A 19353-nucleotide genomic window follows, 5' to 3' on the forward strand; every position below is an offset into this window, starting at 1 on the left:
TTCCTAGCCCTTGGGAGGCCAAGGTAGGAGGATCGCTTGAGGCCAGAAGTTTGGGACCAGCCTGGGCAACAGCAAAACCCCATCTCTACAAAAAATACAATTTAAAAAAAAAATAGTTGAGCACGGTGGTGCACATCCGTGGTCCTAGCTACTCAGGAAGCTGAGGCGAGAGGATCACTTAGCCTCAGCACTATTTGCTGCATCAGGAAATCTTTCTCCCTCAAGTGCAATTCAAGAAGCTAGTTTTCTGAGTCCTTAGTGTGAGACTGGCAACGGGCCTGCTTTTCTATAAACTTCTCCAATAAATCAAATGATAAGTAAATGGAACTTCACAGGCAATATCTGCTCTTTACATACCACTTTACGAATTGCTGATGACATGACAAAACCACCTACAACCCCATCAAGGCCACAGGGGCACCTGGCCTAAGAGGACCAGAGGCAGATCTCCTGTGACTTAGATTACTCTCAAGCAGGACCTATAACGTAGTAGATGCACTTCACCTACTGCTAGAAAGAAGCTGAGGGGAAGAGAGGGACAGAGAAGGAGTTCCCAGAATGCTTGACTGTGAAAATTGTAAGGTTAGAATCGAGTGTCATGACCTGCTGGTGAAAAACAACCACGGCAAATTCCTTCAAACATTTCCTGAATGAAACTAGGAAAGCGGGGTCCAAGCTCAGTGGTATTTCACCTTTCTCAGCCATCTGACTTTTCACTGGAGATCTTTATCTCTTCTTTTGACTGAGTAATAACCCCAAAATGTTGCCCAAGGGGAAAGTAGAACAGCAACAGCAATCGAAGTGAATTACGTGATTCCAAGACATCATCAAAAAATAGGGCAAAATGTAAAGGGATACCACCAACAACGGTGGTGTGTTTGTTCTTTTTTAAAATACCTAACAGCTTTATTAAGATATAATCAACATGTCATAGAATTAATCCTGTCTTTTTATTTTTAGGAGCCTATAATCATTTTTTCCTCAATATATAGTTCCTGTTTAATATTTATTCAACTATATTCATAATTTGCTGTGCATAGAGAAATGCTCTTTGGGATGAAATTGGATATTGTTAGGTTTTTCAAGGTTGGATGGAATGGTGTGGGTTGTGGTGAAACAAGAGATTAGTGATCAAGGTTATTTATAAGAGGAAGATAAGTAAGTACTTGATATTACATTCCTAAAGCTATTTTCAAGAGATTTTACTGATAGTTTGGAAGAAAAAAGAAAATCGAATATCCTTTCACACTGTTAGAAAAGCTCTATATTTCTTTCTATTTTGATTGCTGAGAAGTTACTGTATGCTTAGGGATAAGAGTCCAGGTTCCAGTGAAACAGGTGCAAACCCACTGCATGTAATTAATCCACCCACCCTGGGTTCCTATCTCGAGCAAAGTTTTAAATCCATCTTTAATGAGAGCTCTGTTTTGACCACTTAGTATATTCTGTGTTTATCTAGTAAAAAACTGCATTACTGTAGTCCCCCATTATCTGTGGTTTCACTTTCCATGGGTTCAGTTACCTGTGGCCATCCCCGTTCTGAAAATATTACATCACTACTCTTGTACGTTGGGGCCAATATTAAGTAAAAAAATGTTACTTGAACACAAGCACAAGGAAACCATGACAGTCAATCTGATAACCAAGATAGGTACTAAGTGATGACAGAAAAGGAAAGAGAGATTTCATCACACTACTCAGGATGCCATGCAATTTTAAAATTTATGAATTGTTTATTTCTGGAATTTTCCATTTACATCACAATGCCTACCTCATCTGCCTCACTTCATCTCATCATGTAGGCATTGTATCATCTCACATTGTCACAAGAAGGCTGAGTACAATGCAATAAGATATTTTGAGAGAAAGATCATGTTCACATAACTTTTTTTACATTTGTTTTACATTTATATTTGTTTGATTTTATTATTGTTAATTTCTTACTGAACCTAATTTATATATTAAGCTTTATCATAGGAATGTATGTGTAGGAAAAATTTACACAGGGTTTGGCACCATCAGTGGTTTCAGGCATCAACCTTGGGTCTTGGAATGTATCCCCTGCAGATAAGGGGGATACTGAGTGGCTTAGAAAACAGAAATGTATTTTCTTACAATCCTGGAGGCTAGAAATAAAATCAAGGTTTTGGCAGGGTTGGATTTTTCTGAGGGCGGTGGAGAAGAATATATTTCTGGCCTCTCTCTTTAGTTTAAAGATGGCCATCTTCTCCCTATATCTTTACATGCTCTTCCTTTTATGAGTGTGTCAATGTGTCATGTCCTTTTCTCTTTAGGACACCAGTCATACTGGATTAGGGCCCACCTACTGACCTCATTTAAGTTACCTCTTGAAAGACACTACCTCTAAATATGGTTACATTCTTAGGTACCAGGGGTTAGCACTTCAACATGAATTTGAGGGAGGGTACGATTCAGCCCGTAACAAAAATTATTTGATCAGGTTTTTTTTTTGTTACTAAAATCAACTACTTTGTTCAAATGCATTTTAAACAATCCTGCAATGAGCCTTTTGAAATTTCTGCCCCCTTATTTCTCTATCACCAGAAAATCCTCAATGCCTGAGAAATGAGGGACATTCCAAAGCCACGGATTGATGTGAAATAAAAGATGATAGAACTACACAGCTGGAACTGCCATTGTTCTTTTAACTCAGGCATGATAGAGTCAAACTCTGCTTATGGGAACTAATGGTAAACAACATTGGTGTAGGTAATACAAGTTCCAGTCCAGCCTGGGCAACAAAACAAGACTTCATCTCTAGAAACAATAACAAACAAAACAAATAAATAAAAAATAAAGTTATTTAATACTCCTAACCTACAGAACATCATAACTTAGCCTAGCCTACCTTAAGAGTGCTCAAAACACTTATATTATCCTACAGTTGCGCAAAATCATCTAACACAAAGCCTATTTTATAATAAAGTGTTGAATAGCTCAGATAATTTATTCAATACTATACTGAAAATGAAAAACAGAATGGTTGTACGGGTACTTACGCAAAGTTTGGTTTCTAATGAATGAGTATTGCTTTCACACCACTGTGAAGTCAAAAAAATCATAAGTCGAACTCATAAATAAATTGGGGACTGTCTGTTCATACTTGTAGATAATTTCCCTTGGGTTTTCATTGTTGCCAGTATAGGATTTAAGTGCTGCAGAAAAGGAATACTCTTTTTCCTGGTAGGGAACTGCAAAGACAGTCTAAGAACAGATTGTCACTCCTTTGATTTTGTTGTTGTTGTTGTTATTGTTGTTCTTGTTGATGAACACTGGGATGGCTGGGAAGCAAATGTCTCTTATAGAACAAACAAAAACAAGGGGAGGCTTGGATCACCCAGAGAGCACACTGAGCCAAGCATCTGGGAAATTTGTCTTGAAGGGTGTGGTGGGTAAGAAAAAAGACAGAATGTGCTGAACTCCCGAGGAGACCTGGTAGATTATCCTAAGCAGGGATTTGAGAGAACAGGCTAAGAAAATCGCTAACTGAGAACTGCAATTTGAGAGAGAAAGCTAAAAAGTTTTTCTCAATTGACATTTTTTACAGAATTCTTTCAGTGCACTTATGGTAAACAGCCTTTCCTGGTTTGTCCAAGACTGAGGGCTTTCCTGAGATGTGGAATTTTCAGTGCTAAAACCAGGGAAGTTTCAGGCAAACCAAGACAATTGACCACCATAAGTACAAAACACTGAAGTCCCTGTTAAGTAAAAGTGGCAACCGGGAAAGATAATACCCTGTCATTATCAGGCTCTTTGTGCCACAGCTTAAATAATCACCATATTAAACCTATGGTAAGGAAGGGACATAAGATATTTTTATAGATGAAGGGAATCGTGGAAAGTTCCCAGAATGGGCAAGACTTAAAGAAAGTACCAGATGCCAAAATTGACAGGGAGAGATACTGAGGACAAACAGGCTGAGGACCAGACCTAATGCAGCTCACGCCACTCTGATGTGAATAATTCTTGCAAGGGTATCTGTAAGTTCCTTACTCAATTACCAGTTTCTCTGACTACAAAACATTGTACTTCATTCCATCAAAAAATAAATACAGCAGTGAAAACAATTTGTAACTTTACATAAACCTAACAGTTAGTTTATGGGAAGGACAAAGTGTTTCTTTTAATTTATGGAAACTAGTATTAGGCTTGTTTATCTGCACAATAAATTTAAAAGATAGAGATAGCTTTAACTTGCAAGAAGGAGAGGAAGAGAGAAAGCTAAATGTTTAACTTTTCCATCTTTGCAAAGGGTCTTTGGAAATCCTCCTCCAGATTCCCCAGAGCACGACAGTGACTTCACATGGATACAGATTTTGCAGTTATCAACCAACCCATCAATTAGCATTTATGGAGCACTAATTGGTGTCAACCCAGGTACCATAAGTGTTAGCATGATCCAAATAAATTAAATGAGAATTGATTGTTTTAATTACGGCAATCCAGTCAATGGCAGGCTCTTCTTTCTCTGCTTTTATTTTCCTTCTCTTCCTCTTTCCCGTTACCTTTCTCTTTCTCATTCTCTTTTTCCTCTTTCTCTTCTTTTTTCTGATTGGCAAAGAAAAAAAAAAAATCAGAAGGATAGACCTATTATTCTTAGAACAATAGATGAAGTTACAACTTCTGAGAAAACAATGTTAATTATATATCTATTCTTAGCAAAGCACTATGCTTGGCACAAGACATGACTGCAGAAAATCTTTCAATTTTTAAGGCCATTTTCAATCACATGGAGGAGCTAGACAAATATTTATACACATGGCATAAAATATAATTGGTCAACAGTTATTGAATTTACATGTAGAGAGGCCTTGAATCAATGTTCTCTGTATTAAAGGATTTCCAAAACATTAAACATGAAATGTAGTGAGATCTGTTGTCATCATTACATTTCAGTCCCGTTGCTTCCTTTGTAGTTTTGTGGCACAATAACAGACATGCTTGTGTTAACTGCAAATCGCTTTTTTTTTTTACATCTACTTAGCTAGATTAAAACCTGATTTGACAGTTAATTTCAACTATTTCACATAGTAAAAACAGCAGACTTGAAGATTTATTCTTTCTGGACTACCTGCTTCTTAAGTTCCATTTTCCTGTGTCCTGGGATTGCAGAGTAAGCACAATCAACAAGCTTTCCTGCCTTCTCAGCCTTATTTGTATATTGATAGTTTCTGTATTATTTAGGAGCAAAAACACCTTCAAATGGAAAGTTTCTAAAATCCTAAGCAAGGTTTCTTATTAAATATTACAGTGACAATTACATTAATGCACTCCTTGATTTCTTGAGGGCAAAGGACACTTGGAACACAACGTTTACAGCTCTGGGTAAATTCAGGAATCTATCAGTAAGCCCTGACTCAACAGAATTAGCTCAAGTTTATGGTCAGGGCTCTTACATTAATAAAGGGGATTGTATTTCCAAAACATTCCAGTGTTTAAAAAAATCTTAGAAAAACTACAACCCTGACTAAACAGTGCTCAAGTAGAAATAATTCCATCACTGAGTACTTCACACAAGAAAAGACCTTGAGAGAGGTCCAATTATAATTAACTATGAAGATTTGACTTGCTCCTATTTTCAGAAAAACCGAAATAAACATTTTGTTGATTGGGAATATAAAAAATGAATATTTTCTGGATATCAGATAAAGTAATTGGCATGAATTCTTGGGGCATGGAGGGTCAATATAGCTCCCTAAAACATCCTAACCAATAAAACTATAGACTATCAAAACATATCTGTGAAAGGATTATTTAAAATTATATATTGTATAGGATTAGATAAAATGGCCCAATCAGTCTGCATATTGCAGCAATTTTTCAATAGAAATCTGTAATGGGATAGATTTTTGTTGTTTTTATTTGTCTATTTTCATGAGCAATTGTATTTTCCACATAAAACATACTTTTCATTGTTTGAAGTGCTTTCTTGAAAGAGTTTAATAGCATACCTGCTTTGAAATCTTGTTATCGTTCCTATGTTTTTCTTTTGGCAGTAATGATGGATTGAATTTTTCTATTTATGCTTCTTTTCTGGAGGCCTCTGGATTAATACTATGATTTTCTAGATGACTGGATAATCTCACTGGTGACGCAATTTGTGTGATTATCAATCACATTCATACTTGGGTATAACTTTCAGAACGAATTGGCCCAGAAAATATTTAGTAACTCATTGGAAGTCCCATGCATAAATCAGGAAATCTTAGAATTAAACCCAGCTGATGGTTATCCACATTTTATTTTTATGGACTACATTTTGTAAAACTTGCCACCCAGAAAGAGCATTCCATTTTTGAACAATTCTCCTTTTATGAAGGTCTGCCTGTACTTGAGCCCAAATCTGACTTTGGACCTTATTCATTCATTTATTCATCATTTAATAAATGCTGACTGAGTGCCTAATCTGTACCACAAATGCTGAAGATAAAATGATATGACACATTCCCTGTTCTCATGGATTTTGCTGTCAGTGGGAGGAAACTGTTTCACTAATGCCCTTCTGCATGTACTTCCTTCAGACATTTGGAGACAACAATCATTCCCTCAAAACTTTAAAACATTTCTTCACTAGGCTGCACGCCCTAAGTCCCCTCGTTTCCAATAAAGAATTTTCAGATTCTTCCCTGCATGTTAGTTTCATAGTGGGTTGCCTATCTTCCTCTTCAAATAGTTGCCCCACTAGTGCTAAACCCAGTGTCTTGGTGAGGTCTGTCCAGAGCACATTTACCCATTCAGTCATTTATCTGGAAAACTTATTTGGCATCTGTTACAGGTCAGGCAAATGTGAATATGCCCATAATTTCTGTCATTGAGAAGTTTATGTTCTAAAAGAAGCCCCAAAATGATTGAACAAGACAATTGCTTCTTTAATTGTGGGCAACACAGTCCCGTTAATTCAGCCCGTGCTTTGCAAATAAGTTTCACTCGCATCCGTGTGAAGAGACCACCAAACAGGCTTTGTGTGAGCAACAAGGCTGTTTATTTCACCTGGGTGCAGGCGGGCTGAGTCCGAAGAGAGAGTCAGCAAAGGGAGATGGGGTGGGGCCGTTTTATAAGATTTGGGTAGGTAAAGGAAAATTACAGGCAAAGGGCAAGGGGTTTGTTCTCTGGCGGGCAGGAGTGGGGGTCACAAGGTGCTCAGTGCGGGAGCTTTTTGAGCCAGGAGAAGGAATTTCACAAGGTAATGCCATCTGTTAAGGCAAGGACCGGCCATTTGCATTTCTTTTGTGGTGGAATGTCATCAGTTAAGGCAGGAACAGACGATTTAAATATCACTTTTGTTATTCTTCAGTTACTTCAGGCCATCTGCATGTATACATGCAGGTCACAGGGGATATGATGGCTTAGCTTGGGCTCAGAGGCCTGACATTCCTGTCTTCTTATATTAATAAGAAAAATAAAACACAATAGTGTTGAGATGTTGGGGCAGCGAAAATTTTTGGGGGTGGTATGGAGAGATAACGGGCGATGTTTCTCAGGGCTGCTTCGAGCGGGATTAGGGGCGGTGTGGGAACCTACAGTGGGAGAGATTAAGCTGAAGGAAGATTTTGTGGTAAGGGGTGATATTGTGGCGTTGTTAGAAGAAACATTTGTCATATAGAATTATTGGTGATGGCCTGGATATGGTTTTGTATGAATTGAAAAAAGTACGGAATAAGACAAGGAGAAAAGCAGGTATTAAAGGACAAGAATTGGGAGGAGCCAGGACATCTAACTAGAGAGTGCCTAAGGAGGTTCAGCATAGCCCTGCCAGCAACGATTATTTATTTACTTTAAGAGGGAGTTGAGTGGCAGTTTGCAGAAAGCACCAGAAGATATCAGCTGTCATGGCTTGGAGAAATAGTGTAAACCGGCAGTGTGAACAAGAGCAGGGCATTTATGAGTAGTTGAGAATGGTGAATAGGAGTATGACTAGACAGAAGATAGTAGGGATGAGAAGTTTCTTTTTTTTGGCGGGGGGAGGCGCTCAGTCCAAGTTGGTCTGGTGTCTGAAATGAGACTGGGGCCTATAAAAAGGAGCATCTATACAGGAGCTCAAATGGGCTGCACCCTGTAGCATTCCGAGGACAGACCTGAATTCTGAGAAGGGCAAGTGGTAAAAGTATTGTCCAGTCCTTTTTAAGTTGATGGCTGAGCTTGGTGAGCTGTGTTTTTAAAAGACCATTCTTTCACTGAATACTAGGAGCCTGAGAAACTGCTTGGGTGATTTGACTAATAAAGGCCGGTCTGTTATAGGACTGTATAGAGGTGGGAAGTCCAAACCGAGGAATTATGTCTGACAGAAGGGAAGAAATGACCATGGTGGCCTTCTCAGACCCTGTGGGAAAGGCCTTTACCTATCCAGTGAAAGTGTCTACCCAGACCAAGAGGTATTTTAGTTTCCTGACTCGAGGCATGTTGAGTAAAGCCAATTTGCTAGTCCTGGGCGGGGGCAAATCCCCGAGCTTGATGTGTAGGGAAGGGAGGGGGCCTGAATAATCCCTGAAGAGTAGTAGAATAGCAGATGGAACACTGAGAAGTTATTTCCTTGAGGGTAGATTTCTACGATGGAAAGGAAATGAGAAGTTCTAAGAGGGGCTAGTGGCTTGTGCTATAGCATAGCCTGCCTTTGCTGGTGTGTGGCAATTAGGCCTGGTGGAACTGCCATCAATAAACCAAGTGTGATCAGGGTGAGGAACAGGAAAGAAGGAAATATGGGGAAATGGGGTGAATGTCAGGTGGATCAGAGAGATACAGTCATGGGGATCAGGTGTGGTATCAGGAATAATGTGGGAGGCTGGATTGAAGTCCGGGCAAGGAACAATGGTAATTGTGGGAGACTCAACAAAGAGTGAGTACAGCTGAAGGAGCCGGGGAGCAGAAAGTATATGTGTCAGGTGTGAGGAAGAAAATAGATTTTGGAAGTTATGAGAACTTTAGAGAGTGAGTTGAGCATAGTTTGTGATTTTAAGGGCCTTTAAAAGTATTAGGGTAGCAGCGGCCGCCGCACACAGACTTGAGAGCTGGGGAAAACAGTAAGGTCAATTTGTTTGGATAAAAAGGCTACGGGGCACGGTCCCAGTTCTTGTGTAAGAATTCTTACTGCACAGCCCTGCACTTCAGCTGTGGGTAATGAAAAGGGTTGGGATGAGTCAGGGAGAGCTAGGGTCTCTAGAGCTAGGGGGCAGTCTCTAAAGCTGTCTTCAAGGAACGGAAAGAGGAGTGGGGAAAGGATTTAGGATCTATGGGGTCAGCTACATTTCCATTTCCTTTTGCGCTTTTTTAGGATGGCAAAACCAGGTATCTAAAGTCGAAAGTATCCAACCATGCCTAGGAAGGAAAGGAGTTGTTTTGTAGAAGGTGTTGGGGTTTGAGAGATCAGTTGGACACGATTGGCAGGGAGAGCACGTGTGTTTTTATGAGAATTATGCCGAGATAGGTAACAGATGAGGAAGAAATTTGGGCTTGACTGAAGTAATGGGGGCTGTCTGTGAAGCCTTGCGGCAGTGCAGCTCAGGTAATTTGCTGAGTCTAATGGGTGTCAGGGTCAGTCCAAGTGAAAGTGAACAGAGGCTGGGATGAAGGGTGCAAAGGAATAGTAAAGAAAGCATGTTTGAGATCCAGAACAGGATTATGGGTTGTAGAGGGAGGTATTGAGGATAGGAGAGTATATGGGTTTGGCACCATGGGGTGGAAAGGCAAAACAATTTGGTTGATAAGGCGTAGATCCTGAACTAACCTGTAAGGCTTGTCTGGTTTTAGGACAGGTAAAATGGGGGAATTGTAAGGAGAGTTTATAGGCTTTAGAAGGCCATGCTGTAGCAGGCGAGTGATAACAGGGTTTAATTCTTTTAAAGCATGCTGCGGGTTGGGATATTGGCGTTGAGTGGGGTAAGGGTGATTCGGTTTTAATGAGATGGTAAGGGGTGGATGATCGGTCACCAAGGAGGGAGTAGAGGCATCCTATACTTGTGGTTTAAGGTGGGGAGTTACAAGGGGAGGATGTGAAGGATGTTTTGAACTAGGGGAAAAGGTGGCAATGAGATGTGGCTGTAGCCCAGGAATAGTCAGGGAAGCAGATAATTTAGTTAAAATATTCCGGCCTAATAAGGGAACTGGGCAGGTGGGGATAATTAAAAGGAGTGCTTAAAAGAGTATTGTCTAAGTTGGCACCAGAGTTGGGGAGTTTTAAGAGGTTTAGAAGCCTGGCCATCAATACCCACAACAGTTATGGAGGCAAAGGAAACAGGGCTTTGAAAAGAAGGTAATGTGGAGTGGGTAGCCTCTGTATTGATTAAGAAGGGGACGGACTTAACCTTCCACTGTGAAAGTTACTTAAAGCATCTGTGATGGTCTAGGAAGCTTCCGAGGTGATTAGGCAGCGTCGGTCTTCAGCTGCTAAGCTGAGAAGATCTGGGAAGGAGTCTGAGAGCCTTGGGCCAGAGTTCCAGGGGCTCTGGGAGTGGCTGCCAGGTGAGTTGGACAGTCCGATTTCCAGTGGGGTCCCACACAGATGGGACGCGGCTTAGGAGGAATCCCAGGCTGTGGGCATTCCTTGGCCCAGTGGCCAGATTTCTGGCACTTGTAGCAAGCTCCTGGGGCAGGCGGGCCTGGAGGAATGCCTGGCCACTGCGGTTTAGGTGTTTGGAAGTTCTTGTGTGCTGGAGATGTGGCTGGGGTTTCTGTCACAGTGGAGGCAAGGAATTGCAACTCAGAAATACGTTGCTACTTGGCTGCCTCTATTCTATTATTGTACACCTTGAAGGCGAGGTTAATTAAGTCCTGTTGTGGGGTTTGAGGGCTGGAATTTAATTTTTGGAGCTTTATTTAATGTCAGGAGCAGATTGGGTAATAAAATGCATATTGAGAATAAGACAGTATTTTGACCTTTCAGGGTCTAGGGCTGTAAAGTGTCTCAGGGTTGCTGCTAAACGGGTCATGAACTGGGCTGGGTTTTCCATATTTGATGAAAAAGAGCCGAAACACTGATTCTGGGAGAGGTCAGATAAAGAAAAAGGAGCCTTTAGCTCCAGCAACCTTTTTAAGAGGAAATTGCTGGGCAGGTTGGGGAGGGCTAGTCACGGAACAAAACTGTAAGCCAGACTGGGTATGAGGAGGGGAGGTGATAAAAGGATTATAGGGTGGGGGAAGCAGAGGCTGAGGAAGAATTGGGACCTGGTTCAGCCTGGGGAGGAGGGGGGAAGTCAGATGGGTCTGTAGAAGAGGAAGATTAGAAAGACTCAGTGACGCTTGGGGTTGGGACTGAGAGGACAGGTGGGAGGGAAAGAAGGAGGATTTGGGACGAGTCACACTGGGAACAGAGACTAGGGAGGGAACAATGTGTAAAAGAATGCCAGGACATCAGGCACCTCAGACCATTTGCCTATTTTATGATAAGAAATATCTAGATCTTGTAAGATGGAAAAATCCAAAGTGCTGTTTTCTGGCTATTTGGAACCACTGTCGAGTTTGTATTGGGGTCAAGCGGCATTGTAGAAGAAAATAAGGTGTTTAGGTTTAGGCCAGGTGTGAGTTGAAGAGGTTTTAAGTTCTCAAAAACACAGGCTAAGGGAGAAGAAGGAGGAATGGAGGATGGAAGGCTGCCCATAGTGAAGGAGGCAAGCCCAGAGATAAGAGAGAGTAGAGACATGGAGAGAAGGGGTGGGAGGTTCTTGCCCCCCAGAAAAGCGGTCCTTGCTGCTAAGGGTGAAGGACCAAGGCAGGCATCCCCGCGTGGTCAGACACCTCTGAAACGTGGGTGAATAATCAGGCAGGCGTCCCCGTGTGATTAAACACCAAGAGAAGACTGTCTTCCTGAGTCCATGACCAGCGCTGGAGTTTTGGGTCCACGGATAAAATGTGTCTCCTTTGTCTCTACCAGAAAATGAAAGGAACTGAAATTAAGAGAAGGGAGAGATTGAAGTATGGCACCAAGATTGAAAGGAGAAAGAGGTTGATGGATAGTGAGAGACGTTGGAGAAGAGAGTAAGAAGAGGCCGCTTACGCGATTTAAAATTGGTGAGATGTTCCTTGGGCTGGTCGGTGTGAGGACCTGAGGTCATAGGTGGATCTTTCTCACGAAACAAAGAGCAGGAGGACAGGGATTGATCTCCCAAGGGAGGCCCCCGATCTGAGTCATGGCACCAAAATTTCACTGGCGTTCGTGTGAAGAGACCACCAAACAGGCTTTGTGTGAGCAACAAGGCTGTTTATTTCACCTGGGTGCAGGTGAGCTGAGTCCGAAGAGAGTCAGCGAAGGGAGACAGGGGTGGGGCCATTTTATAAGATTTGAGTAGGTAAAGGAAAATTATAGTCAAAGGGGGGTTGTTCTCTGGAGGGCAGGAGTAGGGGTCACGAGGTGCTCAGTGGGGGAGCTTTTCGAGCCAGGATGAGCCAGGAGAAGGAATTTCACAAGGTAATGTCATCAGTTAAGGGCAAGGACCAGCCATTTTCACTTCTTTTGTGGTGGAATGTCATCAGTTAAGGCAGGAACAGGCCATTTAAATATCACTTCTTTTGTGATTCTTCAGTTACTTCAGGCCATCTGGATGTATACATGCAGGTCACAGGGGATATGATGGCTTAGCTTGGGCTCAGAGGCCTGACAATAAGAAAAGGATCTTGGTGGGCTTATGACTCAACTTTTTCTTTTGTGTTAGTTAAAGGAGTTGTGGCCCCAGGCATAGGCCCAAATACAACGAAATTCACTGAAATAAGCACATAATCTGCAACTTAAAAGAAATAATACAAGCTGCAAAATAATCAGTTTTTAATAGAGTGGAATGATTGCAATATAAACCTCTTCAGGGTTGAGGTAAGCTAAACTGATAGAATTATAATCAGTATTAGTTTGAAAATAGCAGAGTCTATACAAATATTTATGGTAGAACCAACTAGACTTAACATGTTGCCATCATTGTTAATAACGTTTTGTTTTGTTTCTTCCTTCTGCTCTCAAGTAATGACAGCTTCTGAATCTGTAACACAGTCCTATCATTGATATCTCAGAACTAAATGTCCCTTCTCTGCCCTCTTGCTCTCTTTAAAACTGGTAGAAGTTTCCTCCCTACCTTGTCTTCTGTGTTAAGAGCCTCTATTTTGAGAATAATCTATACTTATTCTACAAAAGAGAATTAGTAATCACCATAGTTTTAGTCATTTGTTCACTTATGCATCTACTCATATCATTTTATTTATTCATTAAATTTTAAAAAATGAATTTAGTGCTTGGTCCATATTTGGAATTCAGTTAATTTTTGTGACATGAGTGAATAAATGGATGAGGACTCAATCAAGCTCATTTATTTGTAGATTATAATATTCATTTGCTTAGTAGATAAGAACAAGACCAGGGTTTCTTGCAGCTGGAGGAAGCTGTAAGTCTGTGATAGAGAGGTTTTGCTGGCAGTGTCAGGAACATCACAGAGGGAACAGGCCAATGAGTGGCAGGCTGGTTGTATCTCTGATGTAATTCTGGCCTCTCCAGTGGCTAATAAGTACCATGATGATATACCTGTAACAAAGCCAGGGACTTGCAGTAAGTTATTTGGTAAATTTTAATCTTTCTTTAAATTTATCTCATGATTAATTTGAAAACGCTTCATATTGCCACATAATATGTATGAGTTTTGATTGGTTTTTGTGCTTGTACCTTACTAGTTATTAAATATTGTAGATATCACCCCTGCCACCATGAGATCTGCTTTTAGCTCAGGCACCGTTTGGGAATGGCTCTTCCCACAAGAGATCCAGGCTCCTCCAACTTCCCAGCAGGTTGGAGAAAAAGGCACAAGTGCTCAGGTTGGTGAGCAGCATTTCCAACTTGATAGAACAGGCAGATGTCATTTCCAGGGTGATAAATTTGTAGGCAGCCAAGTTTTTGCAAGATGAAAAGAGCTTATAGACATTTATTGCTAAATGTTATTGCATACATTTTGGAGAACTGTATAAACAGAGATTAAGAAGTAAGGATCTAGGCATGAGAAATTTTCATTCCTCAAAGGGAAAAGAACAACATGGGAAAACAGAAATCAGATGAGAAGGAATTTAGGCAGGACTAAGCAGAGGCTTACCTTCTTTAATGGTTATTGCTAGCACCTTAGTAAGAAGAAACTGGAAACTGTAGAGTAATTTCATAAACCTGGTAGAAGCAGTTGCAAGGATATAATTTTAGGCCACATTTGCCTCTATAGTGCTGTGAGTATGGTAGGATGAATTTCCTAACCTTCCTCACAACCAGTTCAAGAAACTTAACCTCCTCTTGGAGTATGTTGTATATCAAAGTTCAAATAATAAGAAGGGGTTGTTTTATGGAAAATCACATTGAAGAACTGATAAAACATATTCTGTACAACAATACATACAAGATCTGATGGCAAGAGGGTGGTTACATTTCATGGAAAATTTTTGATTACCCTTTAGACAGTGTGCCTGGAGACCAGCCCATATAGAACGTATTTTCTTTTCAATGCTCAGAATCTAAAGCTACTGGGCCCCTATCATCGCCAAAATCCATTGTACAGAGGATGACTGACAAGCGATGAGGCAAAGCCAAACTAAGAAGGAGGGGGTTGGTGGAGGGTGACTGGGAACCAAGGTTGAGGGTTTTTGGATGAGGAAGATGAGAGCTCAAGACTCCTTGCGATGCTTTATCTTGATTGCAGAGTTAGCCATTTGGTGCGCTTGAAATATCCAGGACTAATGTTCTTTGCTGTTGGAATAGTTTGCTAGGGTTGACATAACAAATTACTACAGACTAGGTGGCTTAATCAACAAAATTTATTTTTTCACATTTCTGAAGAAGAGAGTCCAAAATCAAGGCACTGGCAAATTGGTTTCTCCTAAGGTTTATCTCTCTGACTTGCAGATGGCTGCCCTCTTGACGCCTCTTCACATAATTGACCCTTTGTGCTCTCACACTCCTGGCATTTCTTCCTCTTTTCTGAAGGATGCTAGTCAGATTGGATTAGGACCTCATTTTAACTTAATTATCTCTTTATAAACCTTATCTCCAAAATGCAGTTGTATTCTGAAGTAATGAGGGTTTGGATGTCAACTTACGAATTTGGAGAGAGGGGACACAATTCAGCATACAAAATTGCCATGTATGGCATTCAAGAGACCACTTGAATACTCCAGAGAAGATATGCCCAGATTTGAGAACACTCTCCAGGCATGGCTGGGGTTACAGGAGCACACACAGAATTGCCAGTCCTAAGTGTCAACTATAGCAAGTTTACCAATCTTGTTGTCTTCATGCAATTCTGAATTATACACCTTTCCAGATATTGTTACAGATATTTAGGTTGGTTGATTCTAATTTCAATGTTTCATCAAAAGGTCCACAGCCAAGAGGATGGTATTGGATGATGAGCAGGCCCCTGTAGCGAAGACTGTCTTCATAAGGTTTATTTCTCTGAGTGGGCTATGCATTCACCTTTTTGATTTGGCATTGCGAAAGGCAAGACTCTCTCTGGCTTTTGGTTGCAGCACTCTGTAAGGATGCTATTTGTGAAAATAGAAGCAAATTAAAAGGCTAGTAGTCTGCATGTCATTCATTTTTAAACCTCTTACTGTTGTGAAAATCACATGAAGTAATGTAAGCAAACATGATTTACAAAACTGTTAAGTAACATACACATGTGTATTATCACTTTGTAGTTATTTTGGCTCCAGTCGTGGGGCTCCTGGAGTTCCTCTAGTATTAGAATGAGTTATAAACCAATACTCTTATTGTCATCTCTAACTTCAGACTTACAAGTCTTAATAGGAATAATAAGATATTAATCTTTTCACTTGAAAAATCCATACTATACGTTTTATATGGGATGACAATAGAGTTCTGGAGAAACATCACTACAGAAGCCACCGAGTTATTATGATTGCTTATGTTTTAGTCACACAAAATAGGCATGGAAAATGAAAAATTCATGTCAAAAGGAATAACATGCCTTGGGGAGTTATGAGGCTAAAAGCATGAATAATGCAACAAATCAGAAAGGCAAAATAATTTGTAGTTAATGGGAGGATGTTTGCAAAAGAGCTCCAGTGATGGGGAACTTGTCAGAAGGCTTTGTTGGGTGACAGAATTTCAAGAGAAAGGAAGAGGATGTTCCACTGGCATTTTCTCAGGCTAAAACTCAGAGCTGGACTGAGAGAAGATAAAGAGGGTTTGTAAGCACAGGAGAGTAAGATAGGCGGGGACAGGAATATTGGAAAGGCCAGAGCAGCGGATGGGCAATAGCCCTAGTGGCTCAGCAGGACTAGAATCCAAGAGCATTCGGAATTCTTTACCCTACTCTGGTGGACCTTGCTTGTCTTAGATTTTCATGATATTTTAGCAGTTGGTTCTGTCTGTGTGAATACTTGGTTTTGTTTATATCTCCACTCCACTTTTATCATGTCAATTTTTCATTTTTATTTAAGAAGTATTCTATCTGCATTGAAGATGATAAAATACATAACAAGATACATAATAGTCTTTGCCTTACAGGGATCTGTTATTTAAATATGTGGTTTTCCTTCATAGTCATATCTTATACTCACATTTGTCATATGCCCTAACATCTAGGGATATCATTTATATACCTAAAGATAGCACTATCTTACTGAAAACTAGAACAAAACATGATGTCAGGGAAGAAAGTAAAGTAATATTGATTTGTATAATAGATAACCCTTCAAATACATTTTTTTTTTTTTAAATGGAGTCTTGCTCTGTCGCCCAGGCTGGAGTGCAGTGGAGAGATCTCCGCTAACTGTGAGCTCCACCTCCTGGGTTCACGCCTTTCTCCTGCCTCAGCCTCCCGAGTAGCTGGGAATACAGGAGCCCACCACCACACCCAGCTAATTTTTTTGTATTTTTAGTAGAGACCGGGTTTCACCGTGTTAGCCAGGATGGTCTCAATCTCCTGACCTCATGATCTGCCCGCCTCAGCCTCCCAAAGTGCTGGGATTACAGGAGTGAGCCACCGCGCCTGGCCCCTTCAAATACATTTTAAACATAAAATTATTGTATATTACCTATGACTGCATGCATATGTGAGTAGTAAAAGTATGTAAGACATGCATAGGGACGATGTATGGCCATTTCAGAAGAGTGGTCACATTTAGTAGAAGAAGCAGATGGTAGTGAGGCATTAGCTGTTTTTATAATGTTTTTGTTTTTGTTTTTGTTTTCTAAAGGGGCTTTAAACCATATGTAGCAAGGTATTAATATGTGTTTAGGTATTTTTGTACATGAGTACTTGCATTAACAGTAGTATATCCCATACTTTTCTACATGTTTGTTTTATCTAAGTAAAAGTGAATTAAAAATTAAAGCCTAAACCCACTTTTTCTGCTAAAAGCTTCCTCATCAAGCAGAATCTCAAATCACTCACAGCTAATATTTTCATTTAGTAGTTGAGAAATATTTTTCCATCTGGCATTGAGGTAAGGATGCTGTTTTTAAGAGAATACATTATTATGTATTACCTTTTTATAAAAGATAACACATATGCCATGCAGATAGTATGCAAGGGACTGAGAAACTTTGAAAGTGCTACAGTTTTCCTCTAAAACATTAAAATTGCACAAATATTATATAAATGAATTACTTCCCTTACAGGAAGTTATGTTGTAGTCAAATAATTTTGAAAGTAGGATCAGAAAACTGGGTTCTAGCTCAGTTCTGCTAGTAATAGTTTAAGCATGGGCAAGGTGGTTAACTTCTCTGGTTCTTCACTTTATTTGTAAAATGAAGATATTCTTTCTAGCTCTGAGTCCTCTCAGTAGGTGGTAGAGTAGCGGAGTGTAAAGGAAGTAGATTCAGAAGTCAGACTGGGGCATGTGAGAGCATTTACAGTCCCTATCTTACAGGGTGTTTATGAAAAATTTATAAAATAATAGAAACACGTCCTTAAAATAGTGCCTGGCAAATATAAAAGGGCTCAGCTTTTTTAATTGCTGTTTTAAAGTGTTGTGATTCAGTATACTCAGAACCATGCTAGGCTTGTGAAAGATTATAATACCAAATACATTGTTTTGGTTTATCACTTGTATATTTCCACTATTTTGTTACATCCCAGAATTGAAAGAGATATAATAAGTATAGTACATGAGATAATTACTAATCCATATAGTCTCTAAGAACAGTGAGGTGGTGAGGTTCATCCTCAGTCTAGAAGAGCAGCTCAGGGATGAGACATGCCCGTGACAGGGCTTGGAGTGAGTCTAAAAGGATTTAATGAGTAACGTGGAAAACTAGCTTAGTCTTAGTGGCCATTCTTACCTTAGTCTCTTCTCAGCTGTCAGTGCTAATTACTGGAATGAAATAACAAAGTCCTAAGTAATTTTTATGACTAACAGAGAGAGTTCTAGGTTATGGGAAGAATCTGACTTAATTCTTTACAACCTGGGGCATAGATTGATAATTTATTTCTTAAGCAGGAAGTTTATATGCCAAAATTTGCATGCCTCTACTTAAAAGCATGAGCTCTATTTCTTTCTAAATCTCAAATAATCTTTCCAAACAAGCTGTTTGTAATCCTCTTTGCCAGGAATCTCTCTGCACGCTCATGACTTTTCTCTTGCCCAATGAGGCAATGCACTTGGTTTTGTGCTTCTTAGATTGAACCAGGAGGAGAAATCAGCTGTCACCAACAAAGAGGAAGTCAGCCTTGAGCAGAGGGTTATGTCACTGTCTAGAATTGTCAATGCCTTCCCCCTAGAGGAAAGGCACCTTCTCTTAGAGAGCTAACCATTAAATTAGATCCTTGTAGAAATCAGGCTCTGGAAGAGTTTATTCAGGGTCTCTGGCTAACTGGGCAATGTGGTGAACTGCAATAAGCAAAGTTTTCCAGGCAGGTGGATCTAGGTTGGCTCTTCCTCCTCCAAGCTACCGAGATTATTGTGGCAAATTATTTACCTTCCCCGAGGCTATTTTCTTATTTGTAAAATTGGAATAAAAATGAACCTACCTTATTGGGTTATTGCAAGGATTAACATGATAGTTCATGTATAGTATTTAGCAAACTAACCAATAAAATGAAAGTTACTTATGTGTGTGTTGCACATAATTTGGTATATCTATATTAGTTCCCATCCCTTTGCCCTTTCTTCTCTTCCCAAAAAGTAAACCACAGTGTTTCAAAATAGTAATATTAATGTTTTATATTTATTCTCTAGAAAATATAAAGAGAAAATTCAATATAATCTCACATATATTGAGATAGTTACCCTTCAAATTCAGTATAATCTTAAACAGTAGATATAAAACTCAAAATTTTATTTGATCAGGAGAGAGAAGACTACTATGAAGAGAATAGAATGGCACACAGTCTTCTTTTATATCAAGCCAGCTGTTTAGGT

At 40.0% G+C, this 19353-nt stretch overlaps 1 long non-coding RNA gene across 2 annotated transcripts in view; it reads right to left on the reverse strand.

Moving 5' to 3' along the window:
• Nucleotides 1–12196: 12196 nt before the first annotated feature.
• LOC134739860 (uncharacterized) overlaps nt 12197–19353 on the reverse strand; it is a 32814-nt gene continuing 25657 nt past the window's right edge. Inside the window, exon 4 of one of the 2 annotated variants that reach the window (XR_010126917.1) lies at nt 12197–13516. This is a non-coding gene — a long non-coding RNA (uncharacterized LOC134739860). Of the gene's footprint in view, nt 13517–13653; nt 15508–19353 lie in introns of those variants that run through there. The other variant, XR_010126918.1, reaches the window with a different exon arrangement.

The sequence above is a fragment of the Pongo pygmaeus genome, chromosome 6 (genome assembly GCF_028885625.2).
Source record: "Pongo pygmaeus isolate AG05252 chromosome 6, NHGRI_mPonPyg2-v2.0_pri, whole genome shotgun sequence".
Lineage (NCBI taxonomy): Eukaryota > Metazoa > Chordata > Mammalia > Primates > Hominidae > Pongo > Pongo pygmaeus.